Below are 15,025 nucleotides of genomic sequence, written 5' to 3'. Positions count from 1 at the left end.
AGATAGTGTTCATTTATGGACTCTTTCCGCAAAAAGGAAGGAAAATTTTGAAGAAGGAGTTCGTCTATTACAAATTTCATGCACTAAAAAACTAAGTCTTGATTATGTTACAAGATGAAATTCAACATTTGTGATGCTTGGTTGACATTTTATTAAGGAAGTTAGATTTAAAGACACTGTGGTTGCATGGAAGTTTGTTCCATATTCGTTGTTGTGGACATATTTTGAAGTTGATAGTGAAAGATGGTTTGGCTATAATTTCGGATGGTATAGAGAAGATTAGAGATAGTGTTCATTTATGGACTCTTTCCGCAAAAAGGAAGGAAAATTTTGAAGAAGGAGTTCGTCTATTACAAATTTCATGCACTAAAAAACTAAGTCTTGATTATGTTACAAGATGAAATTCAACATTTGTGATGCTCAAAACTGATATGGAATACAAGGATGTTTTTCCTCGTCTAAAACAATGTGAACCAGTATACACTTGTCTTCCTTCAGATATTGATTGGAATTTTGCAAAAGAAATGTGTGATAGATTAGAACCATTTTACTTGATGACTGAGTTGTTTTCTAGGTCAAGTTATCTTACACCCAACGTCTTTTTGAAGAAGTTTGTAAAATTAGGTTGGAACTTTCAAAGTAGCTTAATTTTGATGTTGAGGAGATACAAGTAATGGCATCAAGAATGATTTCTAAGTTTGAAAAATATTGGAGTGTGAACCATGGTGTATTGGCAATAGCTACAGTATTAGATCCTAGGTTTAAGATGAGATTAATCCAGTTTTATTTTCCTCAAATCTATGGATCTCATCATATTGTTGAAATTAAACGGGTTAGAGACTTGTGTTGTGATTTGATGAAGTTTTATAGTTCAAATTCAAGAAAAATAGAAGAACTTCAACGTTCTACATCTACAATTAGTACTTCTTTGACTTCAAGGCGAGATAGAAGTAGTAGTTCAACTTTTCTTATTAATAAGAAAAATCGATATTGTTAATAATGTTGACAATGTCAAATTAAAGTTGGATCATTATTTGGATGAGTCTCTTCTACCGCGGTCGGATGACTTTAATATTTTGCAATGGTGGAAGTTGAATGGAGTGAAGTATCCTATTTTGTATCAAATTGCAAAAGATGTTCTAGTCGTTCACGTCACTACAGTTGCTTCTGAATCTGCATTTAGTATTGGTCGTAGATATGTAGGTCCACATCATTATCAATTTCGTGAAAATTTATTGGAAGTTTTGATGTGTACTTAAGATGGTTATGAGCAGAAGGTATGAATTAGTATTATTGTTTAATTTATTTAATAAACTTTTATTATATACAATTTGAGATCTAATTTTCTTTTTACATGTCTTAAATAGATAAGCATACTCCTATAGATGCTAAAGTTTTGGAAAATGTTCTTGAGGATCGAGATCCAGATGATGTAAGTTATAAGTACGTGTATTATTATTATTATTTTAATATTGATTTATATTAATATGTACAATATTTGTGTTTTTTTTCAGGAATCAACCCTTACAAAGTTTGATGAAATTCGTTGATGACAACTTGGTTTGGCTATGTTATTGTCATGTTGTTGTTGTCATGTTGTGTCTTAAAAAAAATATGTTGTTGTTGTCATGTTGTAACTTTTTTTAAAATAATTATAGATGGATGTTTTTATTATTTAAGTTTAAGTTGAATTTTAATGAGAATAATTGATGAATTAAGGATGGATGCTTTTAATAGAAAAATTGATAATATTCTATTGAACTTTGCACTAAGAAATGTTTTGTTTCATTAAAATTGATTGGGAAAAGTATATATTTGATTAAAATAAAAAAATAAAAAAATAAAAAACAAAGGCAGGGAATTTTTTCCCCACAGGGTATCCCTGCCCCGTTTCTCACGGAGAAATTCGAAGGGACGAGGAATGGTATAGGGAGTGGGGATGGGGACGGGGATGGCTTCCCCGTCTCCGCCCTGCCCCATGGACATCTCTACTCAAGAGAACAACCTATCTACTATCCCTAAAATTGAGTAGAAGCGAATTCCATCTTGTAGGACTATGTCCCCAGCTATCTACCCGATCTTATCCTTAAAATGGGGAGCTTATTAAGTCGGCGAACTCAGGTCACTCTCACCCATGCTGATTAAAGGATAAGCCCGAATAAATAGGAGTTCATAGTTAGGTCAGGATTAACATCGAGTTACCTAGGTCATCGTATTGAAATAGTCAGTCTTAACAGTAAACGGTGTTATAAAGTAAAAGTGACTAGTTCGTGGTCCGGTCTTATGCAAACTCATTGTATAGGATGCCCCACTCGTATGTCTCCACATGAACGATTCAGGATCACATCGTATGCATCAAATATAAAGCGGGTCGCATCCATAGTGTCTGCAAGATAAGGTACCCAACCTTATCCCTATACTATAGACCATTTTGGTTATTTACTCGAACTTGATCCACTTTTATGTATCCACATAAAGTTTAAGTATTCATGCTATAGCTAGAGGTTTTTAGTTTATTGGGTTTAGGATTTTTAAGTGCTTATTAACATATTCAACAACATATTTATTGAATAAATCTCAATAACAACTTTATTGTAAAATATAATTCATTTATTATTTACAAACCACAAGTTTTAGGACATAAAACCCAACAAATTCCCACTTGGACTAAAACTCTAGTGGGGTCATTTACATGAGCGTGAGAGAAAACATAAATAAAATAAACTAGGGTATCACATACCCATGGTTTCTCCCACTTGCCCTAGATTTACATAATTCGCAGTCATAGACTCACTAGATGACCCTTAAACACTTTAGCCATGAGGACCTTTAGAAAGGGATCAAAAATGTTATGCTCTGAGGCTATCTATTTGACGATCACGTCTCCTAGTTGCACAATTCCCCTGCTGGGAGATATTTGTACTCAATGTGCTTCCCGCGCTTATGGCTTCTGGATTCTCTAGAATTTGCAACTACACCACTATTAGAGGGTGATAGGCAGATACATATTTAAGATCACTTCCAATTTTTTTAAGAACTTCTTAAGCCATACAACGTCCTTAGCCACTTCACACGCAGCTACGTACTCAGCCTCCATAGTGGAGTCAGCAATACAACCTTCTTTATACTCCTTCAAACTACTACTTCTCCCTTTAGAGTGAACACTGATCCTGATCTAAATTTCCTTAATCCTTATCGGTCTAAAAATCAGAGTCAGTGTATCCTGTAAGGATTAGATCCTTAGCACCATACACGAGCATATAGTCTCTCGTTCTCCTATGATACTTGAGGATATTTTTAACGGCAGTCCAATGATCATATCCTAGTTTGGATTGATACTTTACTAACTATTCCCACTGCATAACATATGTCAAGTCATGTACATAACATGACATATTAGACTACCAATTGTTGATGCATAAGGAATCGGTCTCATATCCTCAACTTCTTGGGAGTCTTAGTGTTGAGGTTGATGCCCTAAATCTCAGTTGGTTCTGTACTTTGTAATTGTAATGTACAAACAATTTATATATTTAATAAATTTTGAGGTATTTTATTCGACATTAACCCACAAAACTAATAAACTAAGATCCAAGGTTGTCGTCTGTAACTTGAGCATGTATGTGGAGACATACAGATGGATCATGTTTAAGCAATAATCTAAATGGTTTGTAGTAGATGGATAAGGCAAGGTACCTTATCCTGGTGACACTAATAATATGCTCGCTTTCTAGTTGTTACAATTGTTGTAAAGTGTTACAAATGATTTGATCCTGATCATTCATGTGGAGACATGTGAGTGAGGGTGTTCGATACAAAGTATTTGTATAAGATTGGACCAAGAAATGAATAGTCTTGAAGAGGCTTACATTTCACCAGGATGACCATAGGTGACTTAACCTGAATCTTGAGTGAGTTGTGAACTTCCCATGAAGGCGGTTTTTTTATTTGAATAGGTGAGAGTGGTCAATTCGCCGACTCAATGTGCCTACCATTTTGGGGTTTCGTCTGATTGGGGAGCTAGGAACGCAGTTACAGAAGAAGGAATTCACACCTTTATAGTTAATGAAAGTAAAGAAATTTCTCCTTTAAGGGCTGATTCTGAGGCTTGAACAATGTAGCACCATACCCTCTCCTGGCTTGAGAAGGGTTTGGTCATAGTTGAACTATGACTTATTGTTCATTAGAGGGATCAGAGGTAATTAAAGAGTTAGATGTAACTACAGGAGTAAAACGATAATTTTGGCCCAACTGTACTTACGAGTAATTTTTTAAGGATCCTTATACCGTTGATTGGTTATATCCAATGGACACAGAATTATATCTGTCGTGTGAAGAGTGCAACTGTCGGTCTTTAGTGGAGTGATCGACAGTTAATGGAAATTGAGTAATTTAATTAAAGAGCTTAATTAATTAGCTAAGTACTATTGGAGCTTCAATCTATAGGTCCATAAGGTTCCCTCATTAGCTCAACTAGGATTATTGAGAATCAAAATGTTTTTGGATTAATTTGAATTTTTCAAATTAATTAAGGGAATTAATTATATATGATATAATTAATATAAAGTATTTGATACATTATAATATAAAGTTTATTTTGAGAGAAAATAAATATTTGAATATGATTCAAATATTAATTATATAAATTAGATTTATATAACTATTTAATATTAATTTGATTTATATTAAATACCATAGATTATTGAGAGAATTTCAAACTATAAGTTATATTATATTTGATATAACATAAACTATAGGTTATGTGTTATATTTGATATAACATATAATTATATGTATAATAAGTTAGTTATTGTATATATTTATTATTATTATTCTTATTTATTAAATTAAAATTTGATTTTAATTTGAATTAATGGGAGGGAATTATGAAAATAACTTCCTTCCCATAATATCTCTCAATAAAGTGGGATGTGGGGAGTTGAAGGCAAGGAGTACCATCTTCTTCCCAAAATACACAGTGTCTGTGAGTTGATTAGGGTCTCTCCAAGAAATCACTCTACAAAATAAATAAAAATATCTCATAAATACTATTGTCTCCTTCTCCTAAAAATATTTTACAAAGTTCACAAACTCATGTTGATTCCCAACCCCTCAAGAGAATACCAAGGTTTCTTTTTGGTGGTGTCCAAGTAATTGGGATACTGTTTGGCGTTTTCATGATCCTAAGAGAGACTGAAGAGTTCAATTGAGAGGATTCGTGAAGTCTTTTTTTTTTTTTTTTTTTGTGGCTTCAAGGGTTAGCATTCTAAACCTTATTTTCTCTGCTTCTCTATTTTTTCGAAAGTATGTTGTACATTAATTGTTAGAATGCATATTTCATCTCTGTAATTTTAATATACTGTGAAAATCGAATTTGGGACACGATATCACTTCTGCATCAGTTTTCACAAACCTTCACTTAGGACACTGTTCCTTTGACAAATGAACTCCATGCCTGAAAGGTTACAAACCCCTCTTTGAATTCTGCATCTTATATGTAGACAAGATCCTGTTTATATACGATGCTTGAGACAAGGCTAACATTCTTTTCTTGCGATTTGGATTCCAAGAACATACTAAACCTCTCCCAAATCTTTCATTTAAAATTAGGTTGCTAGTCATTACTTAACGTCAGTCATGAATCCTATATCATTCCCAATGAGTAGAATGTCATCAACATACAACACTAGAAATGCTATAGTGGTTTTGACAATTTTCTCGTAGACACAAGGTTCATCAATATTTTGTTCAAAGCTATAAGATTTGATCGCGGTGTCAAATCTTATATTCCAACATCTAAATGCTTGTTTTAACCCATAAATGGATCGTTTAAGCATGCAAATATTTTTCTCTTGACCCTGTTCAATGAACCCTTCTGGTTGAGCCATATAGATACTCTCTTCAAGATTTTCATTCAAAAAGGTTGTCTGGACATCCATTTGCCAAATTTCATAATCATAAAATGTTGCAATGGACAAGAGTATTATTCTAATCGACTTTAGCATGGCAACTCTTTTTCACTAGTTAAGCCTTAAAGGTCTGTACATTACTGACTTCATCTTGTTTCCTTTTGTAGATCCATTTACAACCAATAGATTTTACCCTATCTATCTGATCTACAAGTTCCCAAATAGAATTAAAGTACATAAACTCCATTTCATTGTCCGTGGCTTTGATCCACTAGTCTCGGTCTACATCATTCATTGCCTGTTCATAGGCCAAAGGATCCTCTATGCCATCATCAGATATGAAGACCTGAGTTTTTGTTAAACCCATGTAATGGTCGGACTGATCTACAACCCTCCCACTACGTCGAGGCACTCTCAACTCTTGACAAGGATGTGACTGACCATATTTACCAGCTTCATCAATAATTCTTGTAGAAGGACCAAACTTATCGACAACTCCTACTGGTTTATCTGTAGCTTCTTTTGAAATTTCACTCAACACTATTTTACTGTAAGGTTGATGATCTCTCATTTGGTCTTGCTCTAAAAATGTATTGTTTATGGACACAAACACTTTTTTATCTTAAGGATCATAAAAGAGACCACTTTTCGTTTCTTTGGGGTATCTTACGAATAGACACAAATTTTGAACAATGATCCAATTTCTTTGGGTTTTGCATTAACACTTATGCAAGGCATCCCCAAATTCTAAAGTGGCGTAAACTACCATTACACCCTCTCCACAACTCATATGGTGTTTCAGAAACACTGTTGGAAGAAATCGTGTTCAAAATGTAAACAACAGTATCTACTCTATACCCCCAAAACGAATCAAGAAATTGAGCGTAACTGACATTGAACGAACCATGTCCAATAGGATTCTATTTCTCCTTTCTGATACACCATTCCGTTGAGGCATACTAGGTATTGAAAGCTAAGATTGGATTCCATTTTCTATCAACTCTTCACTTCAATTTGATCAAAGTGTTTTAATTGTTTTACCTAACAAGTTCTCAACCTCTGCCTTATACTCCTTGATTTTTTCAAGAGCTTCGGACTTATGATGCATTAGGTAAACATAACCATGCCTTGAATAATCATCAATAAAACTGATGAAATATTCATACTCACCTCATGTTTTGACATTAATCGAACCATAAAGATTTGAATGCACGAATTCTAAAGATTTTTTGGCTCTAAGACATTTTCTTGTAAAAGATTTTTTGGTCATCTTACCCTCTAGACATGACTCACATGGAGGTAAAGAGTTGTCTCCTAACTGACTTAGGAGTCCACTTTTGGCAAATTTCCCAATCTTATTGAGATTAATATGGCCAAGTCTCAAGTGTCAAAGATAGGTACTAGGAGAAATTTTTTACCTTTTATTTTGAGTTTCAGCTATTTTAAACATCTCAGTATTTAAAATAGCTTTTGCCTCAGTTGGTCTTAATACATATAAGTTGTTTTCAAGTTTTGCATAATAAATGTGAACACCTCTGGAGCTAACAAACACTTTGTTAACTTCAAAAGATACTTTGTACATTTGTTCTAACAAACAAGAGATAGATATTAGATTCATTCTCATATTAGGAACTAAAAGTACATTTTCTAGTAAAAAAAAGATGTATCTCCAAAAAAACAACTTCAAGTCTCTCACTGCTTTAGATGAGACAACGTCTCACGTTCCAACTTTGAGAATCGTCTCGCCTTCTTCAAGCTGCCGCCAGGAGCTAGTTTCCTGAAAAGAAATATAAATATGGTTAGTGGCCCCCGAATCTAGTATCGAAGTAGAGTTATCATTCTCAACTAAACATGTTTCTTAAATATAATTTTTGTTCAAATTAAATGTGAAAGAATGTGTAAATTGTGATACATTTATGAATTTTTCAGATTTAAATTGATATATTAATGAGTAAATCATATTTACCTTGTTTTGTTTTCTCAGCTTTCTTCTCGGCAAGGTATTTTGGGCAGTTTCGTTTCCAGTGCACATCTTCATTGCAGTGGAAACACTTTCCTTTGTCTGCAACCTTTCCCTTGCTTTTGCAGGTTGAAAGAGCCTTACCTTTCCCTTTTTCCTTCTTTTTCATTTGAATACTCTTATTCTTTGAAGTGGAAGACCCAAATTTAGTTCTTGAGGATGATCCTTTTTGGAACTTCTTTGAGGTAGCAACATTTACTTCCCCTTTTTTGTCCCTTAGACTTCATAAGAGACTGTGTCTAAAGCTCGTTCAAGAGAGTAGTCAGATTGTACTCAATCTTGTTCATCATCACATTTTTGCAGAACTGTAGGAAACTCTTCGGAAGAGATTCCATAATGAAACTAACCTTACTTTTCTTATCAATGACAATATTGCTTACCTCTACTATATTGAAGTGGACCATCATATCTAGAATATTTTCTCTAATATAGATTCATTCCTTCATACGGGTGTTGTAAACATATTTGAGAGCATCATGCCTGCCAGATGAGGACAGTTGTCCATGTTGGGTTTTATGTCCTAAAACTCATGGTTTGTAAACAATAAATTCATTCTGTAAATCAATAAAGTTATTATTGAATATATGAATTGCTTATTTCGTTTTAGAAATAAATACAATAGACTAAAAGATCATGACTATTATAGGAGTACTTGAATATTATGTGGAGACATAAGAGTGGATCAGGTTCAAGTAAATAGTTAAAATGATCTATAGTATACGAATAAGGTTGGGTGTCTTATTCTGGTAACACTATCGGATGCGGCCCACTCTGTAGTTGTTATAAACAGTTGTAAAGTGCTACAAACAAAGTGATCCTGATTTATTCATGTGGTGACATGAAGAGTGGGAGCATCCTATGCAATGAGTTTGCATAAGATCGGACCAAGAAATAAGTCACTCTTACTTTATTACTTTGTTTACTATTTAAGACGGACTATTTCAAAACGATGACCTAGGTAACTTGACATTAATCCTAAGCTAACTATGAACTCCTGTTTATTCGGGATTATCCTTAGATTTGCATGAGTGAGGGTTGGCTCAACAGTGTCGGCTAATAAACCTCCCATTTCAGGGGTAAAACCAGGTAGATAGCTGGGGACATAGGGTGCAAGATGGAATTCCCTCCTACCCGTTTTTAGGGATAGTAGAGAGGTTGTTCCCTTAAGTACTGATTTTGGGTCTTGAACAAGGGGCTCCACCCTCTCATTGGCCCAAGAGGGACTCGGTTTAATGATCGTATCACAAACCAATTGTTCATTAGAGTATCAATGGGACTTAAGGAACAAGAGGTAATCTCGGGGGTAAAACAAAATTTTGAACCAGTAGTTATTACGAACAACTTATGAAAGGTTAACTTACTAATTGTGGTTATATCGAGTGAACACAATATATCTATAGTGAAGGGAGTGCAACTACTGGACTTTAGTGGAGTGACCCAGTAGTCAATGGATGGGGGTTAATTCTATGTAAAAAATTAGCCAATTAATCTTGGATCGGAGCCCATGATCTGTAGGTCCATTAGGTCCCTACTAGCTCACAAACATATTAGCCTTAGAATAGCTTGATAAGTTGATTTGAAATGTTCATATTCGAATTAAGGGAATTAGTAACTATATGTGATATATTTACACATTTAATTTTGGGATTAAACGTAATTGGAAAATTGATTATATATAAATATGATTAAAATATTAACTTCATGAATAAGGATTCATGGTAATGGAATAGGTAAAAAATTAATTTAATATTTGATATTAAATTAATAAAATTAATTAAACTATTTAATTAATTATTAATTTTATTAGAAAATTTGATTATTGAATTAACTTTTGTAAAATTAATAAAATTTCAATTTTAATTAAAGAATTAAAATTGGAAAAAAGTTTTGATATTGAAAATTTATTTTCAAAATCAAAAGGGAATTTGAAAAAAGAGAAAATTCCCAATGTGGGATTTTCCCACTTTCAAGCAAGAAGGTTAGTCACCTTCTTACACACAATTCTACTACCAAATTCAAGGAGTAGCTGGAATCACTTCAAGTGATCAGTTTGCATGAGAGTCATGTAATAAAACCACTCTTTATTGAGTGAAAAATCTGATACAATTATTGAATTGCTGAGTTTTTAAAGCTGAAGAAGCTATTCTTCAACAAGTTGAAAAACCAGAAAACCTCTCCTCCAATTTTCCTAAGTTCAAGCTTGTTTTGAGTCCCATAACCCAATCTAAGACTCCTAAAGAAGAGGAAGCTCTAGTGATGGTCCACAGTAAGAATTGGAGAAGATTGCAAGGATCTTCAAAGGTATGTAATGAAACCCTCTTGATATCTTATGTACATGCTTATTTTGATGTCAAAATTAAGGAATTATAATGCTTAATGATCTTGTTTTCTTCAGCTGCATGTTTATGCATTTCAATAATTGATATCAGAGCATCATTTAAGCATCCAATTGGAGTTAATTTTGGCTTCATGGGTGTTTTTCATAAGTTGTATGAAAATGGTGAACTTATATGGTTTTTCTAAGTGTTGGCATTGTTTTCTCTTTAATTATGTTGTAATTCTTGTAATTGACTCTTAATTGATGGGCCTTAAGGTGTGATTAAGTGTCTATGATTTGATTAAATTCATTAGAGTTACAATTAGGTTGTAATTGAAGAAATAAGTGAAGAAGGTCGAGCAGCAGAAACTGGTTTTTTCAGCCACTGCCAAATACTCGATGATACTTGATGGCATTTAATCGATGGTATTTTGGTAAATACTCGATGCACGATGTCATACTCGATGGTACTCGATAATATTTTGATAAATACTAAATGCACGATGTTATACTCGATGCATGATTCCATACTTGATGCTCATACTCGATGCTCGATGTCATACTCAATGTTCAATGGCATACTTGATGCTCATGCTCGATGGTATACTCGATGCACGATGCCATACTTGATGCTCATACTCGATGCATGATGCCATACTCGATGCTCAATGGCATATTTGATGCTCATTCTCAATGGCATACTCGATGCTCGATGGCATACTTGATGCTTGATGGCATGCTCAATGGTACTCAATGGTTTTTTGCCCGATGCATCCATTTTTTTTAGCATTGGAGGTCCAGATCAAGAGGTTCAAGACCAGTTCAAGATGGTTCGAGCGGTCCAGAAGTGTTTTGGAGCTAGTTTTTGGTTATTATTGTAATAATTAGACCTTTGTTTGCTTGAGAATGCCAAAACTAAACCATATCAGTTTGTGTTTAATTATTTATGCATGTGATGTATGTTATAATTAAATAAATCTTGTATGTGCATATAGTATGCCATGTAGATTTAAAATCCCACCATGGGAAGTATGTTACATGCATTAAAAGTATGTTATAAGATGTTTTAATATATAATATGCATGTTTAGGATTTCGAATGTTTCAATATAAGTGCTATATTAAATCATGAGATATCTAATGTATGTTATGGATGTATACCACGTGTAAAGTTTTATAAGTTGTTATAAAATTGGATTAGACATTAAAATCCGTAACAAAGATAAGTTGCATACTCACATAGGTTAACCACTTGTTTTAATAGTTAAAATAGGTCGTTATCTTATAAAACTTGGGTTACAAACTCAACCGATATATAATCCTGTCTAAGGTTGGAGGTATGTAAGTTGACGGTCTACAGAACACCTCCTACCTGGGGATTATGACTGAATAATTGAGCATTGTTAACTAGTTTTATGAGCAATATGTGAGCGGTTTGAGGTTTTAAAACCGGTTTATCACCTAGACATCATAGGTTAAATCAAAATATAAACATTATACTTGGATAAACACCTAGACTTAGATTGTTTAATTAGCCAGAACATTCCTAAGTAAAGATATACCCAAACAAATGTTAGGACACTTCAGTGGGAGTTTAATAGCATATATGATATGTTATTAGAACACTTCAATGGGAATTTAATAAGGATTCAAGAAGAGATTAATAACATATGTGATATGTTATTTTTAGCTCTCACGTCCCTAAGAGTTCATAATCAAGATTCATGTTTTGTTTCATGTCACCCTGGGAGTGACCTCCATTCGGAAAGTGTTTACATAAATCAAGATTATGGTGAATAGTGGAAGTTGTCCACAGTAAAATCAAAAGTGATGTTTTGATTTTAAATCTCACATCCTAAGATGTTCATATCGTGAGATTCGTGCAACACTTTGTGTCGATTATACCTCGACTGCTCCATTCAAAAAGTGTTTGCATGGGATCAAGATCAAGGTGAATGAAGGGAAGTTGTTCAATGTAAAATCAAATATACGATATATTGATTTCAACTCTCACATCCCTAGAAAATTCACACCGTGAGATTCATACGACGCTATGTGTCACCTTGGGAGTGACCTCCATCTGGAAAGTGTTTGTATGGGTCAAGATCAAGGTGAATGGGGAAAGTAGTTTATAGTAAGTGGGTGAAGAATATATGTCAACACATCCTGCGGTCTCTTCTATTGGTTTGGACCATGAGATTCCTATGTTGCACCCGCTGGTTAGATTTAGGCGGCCCTTGCTAGTCGTTTAAAACGGCTATCCCCTTGGAGGGTTGTAACATAGAATTCAGAACAACTAAAACTCCAAAAAATTTTCCAACTTTGACTTTCCAATTCGATAGCATCGTTGGGGCCGACCTCTGAGGTTTAAAAATGGAAGGTTACACATACAGAATTACTAAATGTTCGTAAGTTCTTAACCGAAAACGATAGCTAAATAACTATCGGAATATGAGTTATTCTAGAGATAGTATTTAGTCAAGAATGTCTTGCTTTAATGAAGAAGTATTTGAATTCCCCTGGGTAGCACTTATTCTGACTCACTATAATATCGTTGCAAAAATAATGAAATTTAGGTACATTATTACTTTGCTAAAACATGATTGGGTTTAAAAGAAATTCACTAATAAAGAATTTGTTTATATTTTTCAGAATGACTAGTTCATTAGTACAATTGTTGGCTTCGGATAAATTAATTAGTGACAATTATGCTACATGGAAATCAAATTTGAACACAATACTGATGATAGATGATTTGAGGTTCATTTTGACAAAGGAGTGTCCTCCCATCTCAAGCTCAAATTCAAACCGAACTATTTGGGAAGCATACGACAGATGGATGAAGGTGAATGAGAAAGCCTGTGCCTACATTCTTGCCTACATTCTTGCCAACATATCTGATGTTCTAGCTTAGAAACACGAAAGCATGTATACTGTCAAAGAGATTATGGAATCTCTACGTCGATGTTTGGACAACCGTCCTTCTCCCTGAGGCATGATGCTATCAAATATGTTTACAATTGTCGAATGAAAGAAGGGACCTCTATTAGAGAACATGTCCTGGACATGATGGTCCATTTCAATGTGGTCGAGGTAAACAGAGCTATCGTAGATGAGAGAAGTCAAGTCGGTTTTATTCTAGAGTCTCTTCCGAAGAGTTCTTGCAATTTAGCACTAATGCGTTAATGAACAAGATAGAATACAACCTGACTACAATTCTCAATGAGCTGTAGGCTTTTCCGTCCATTTTGAAAACAAAAGGACAAGAAGCAGCGGTAAATGTTGTCACTGCTGAGAAAAGAGGATTAGAAAGGAGCTCAATTTACAACTTGTTTTAATAGTTAAAATAGGTCGTTATCTTATAAAATTGTGGTTACAAACTCAACTAGTCTACAATCCTACCTAAGGCTAGAGGTATTTAAGTTGACCGTTTATGGAACACCTCCTACCTGGAGATTATAGCTGAATAACTGAGTGTTTTTAACCTAATTTTATGAGCATGCACGAGCAATATGAGGTTTTAAAACTGGTTTATTACTTAGAGGAGAACCAGGTTGTATCGATAAGTGCAACATTCCTAGAGGAGAACCACATAAAAAATCATCAACCTCATAATAAGCTAGTATTAAGTGAGATGCCTAGAGAAACTACAGATAGGTCAACAAGAGTTATTGATCAAGTTGGTCTTTCAACAAGAGTTGTTAATGAAACTGATACTTCACATCCTTCTCAAGAGTTAAGAATGTCTTGACGTAGTGGGAAGATTGTTCAACAGCATGATCGTTACATGGGTTTAACGGGAACTCAAGTCGTCATACCTAATGATGGCTTAGAGGATCCATTGACTTTTAACCAGGTAATGGAAGATGTGGATAAAGACTAGTGGATAAAATTCATGGATCTCGAAAGGGAGTCAATGTACTTCAATTCAATCTGGGAACTTGTAGATCAACCAAAAGGGGTAAAAGCCTTTTGAAGTTATTGCTAATGCAGTATGATTTGTCTGAGCTACTTCATCAATATTCAGCTCAATATTCTTTTCACGAGCTAACTTTAGAATCAGATCCTTCATCATAAAGCACATTTCAATTGGGTGACTAACGACCCGATGATACTTGCAGTAATTAGGATCGTCTACTCTTCCTACTTGTTTCGGCCGTTTGCATTCCGGCAGCTTAATAACTTGCTTCTCCAGCAGTTATTCTAGCATATCTGCAATATCATAATCAGTAAATGGATAAACCTTCTCATGTCTTTCTTTAAAAGTTGGGCAACGCTTTTTTCTACCATCATGATTTCTTTCAAATTTTGTTTCTCTTCTTTTGGAGGAAAAATTTGACGTGGTCGTATTGACAACCAAAGATTTTGTTATGGCACTATTCACAATCTTTTCAGTGTCTTTTATTTCATTCTTAACTTTCCTCCCTTCAGGGATTAGGAAATCTTTTGTTCCCCTGCTGGCGATGCTCAGCTCCATGTCATGAGTGCGTGTCGCTAACTCATCATATGTACGAGGTTTTATCCCTTGCAGAATATAGAGAAGTTCTCAATGCATGCCTTGGGTGCACATTCCATTGTAAATAATTTAGTGAGTCTACCTTTACGATCCAGACTTAGAGCTTTCCATCGGTTGATGCAGTCGATGACTGGCTCTCCCTTTCATGCTTGGTGCTTGTCAGCTCCATCATGCTGACGATGCGCCTAGTGCTATAAAAGCAGTTGAGGAACTCTCTTTCCAATTGTTCCCAGCTATCAATCACTTCCAGCTCTAGATCAGTAC

This window comes from Benincasa hispida, chromosome 12 (genome assembly GCF_027475165.1).
Source record: "Benincasa hispida cultivar pf3 chromosome 12, pf3_genome.v1.1, whole genome shotgun sequence".
In the NCBI taxonomy this organism is placed as follows: domain Eukaryota; kingdom Viridiplantae; phylum Streptophyta; class Magnoliopsida; order Cucurbitales; family Cucurbitaceae; genus Benincasa; species Benincasa hispida.
The sequence above is the reverse complement of the archived record's forward strand: the minus strand, read 5'-3'. Positions refer to the sequence as shown.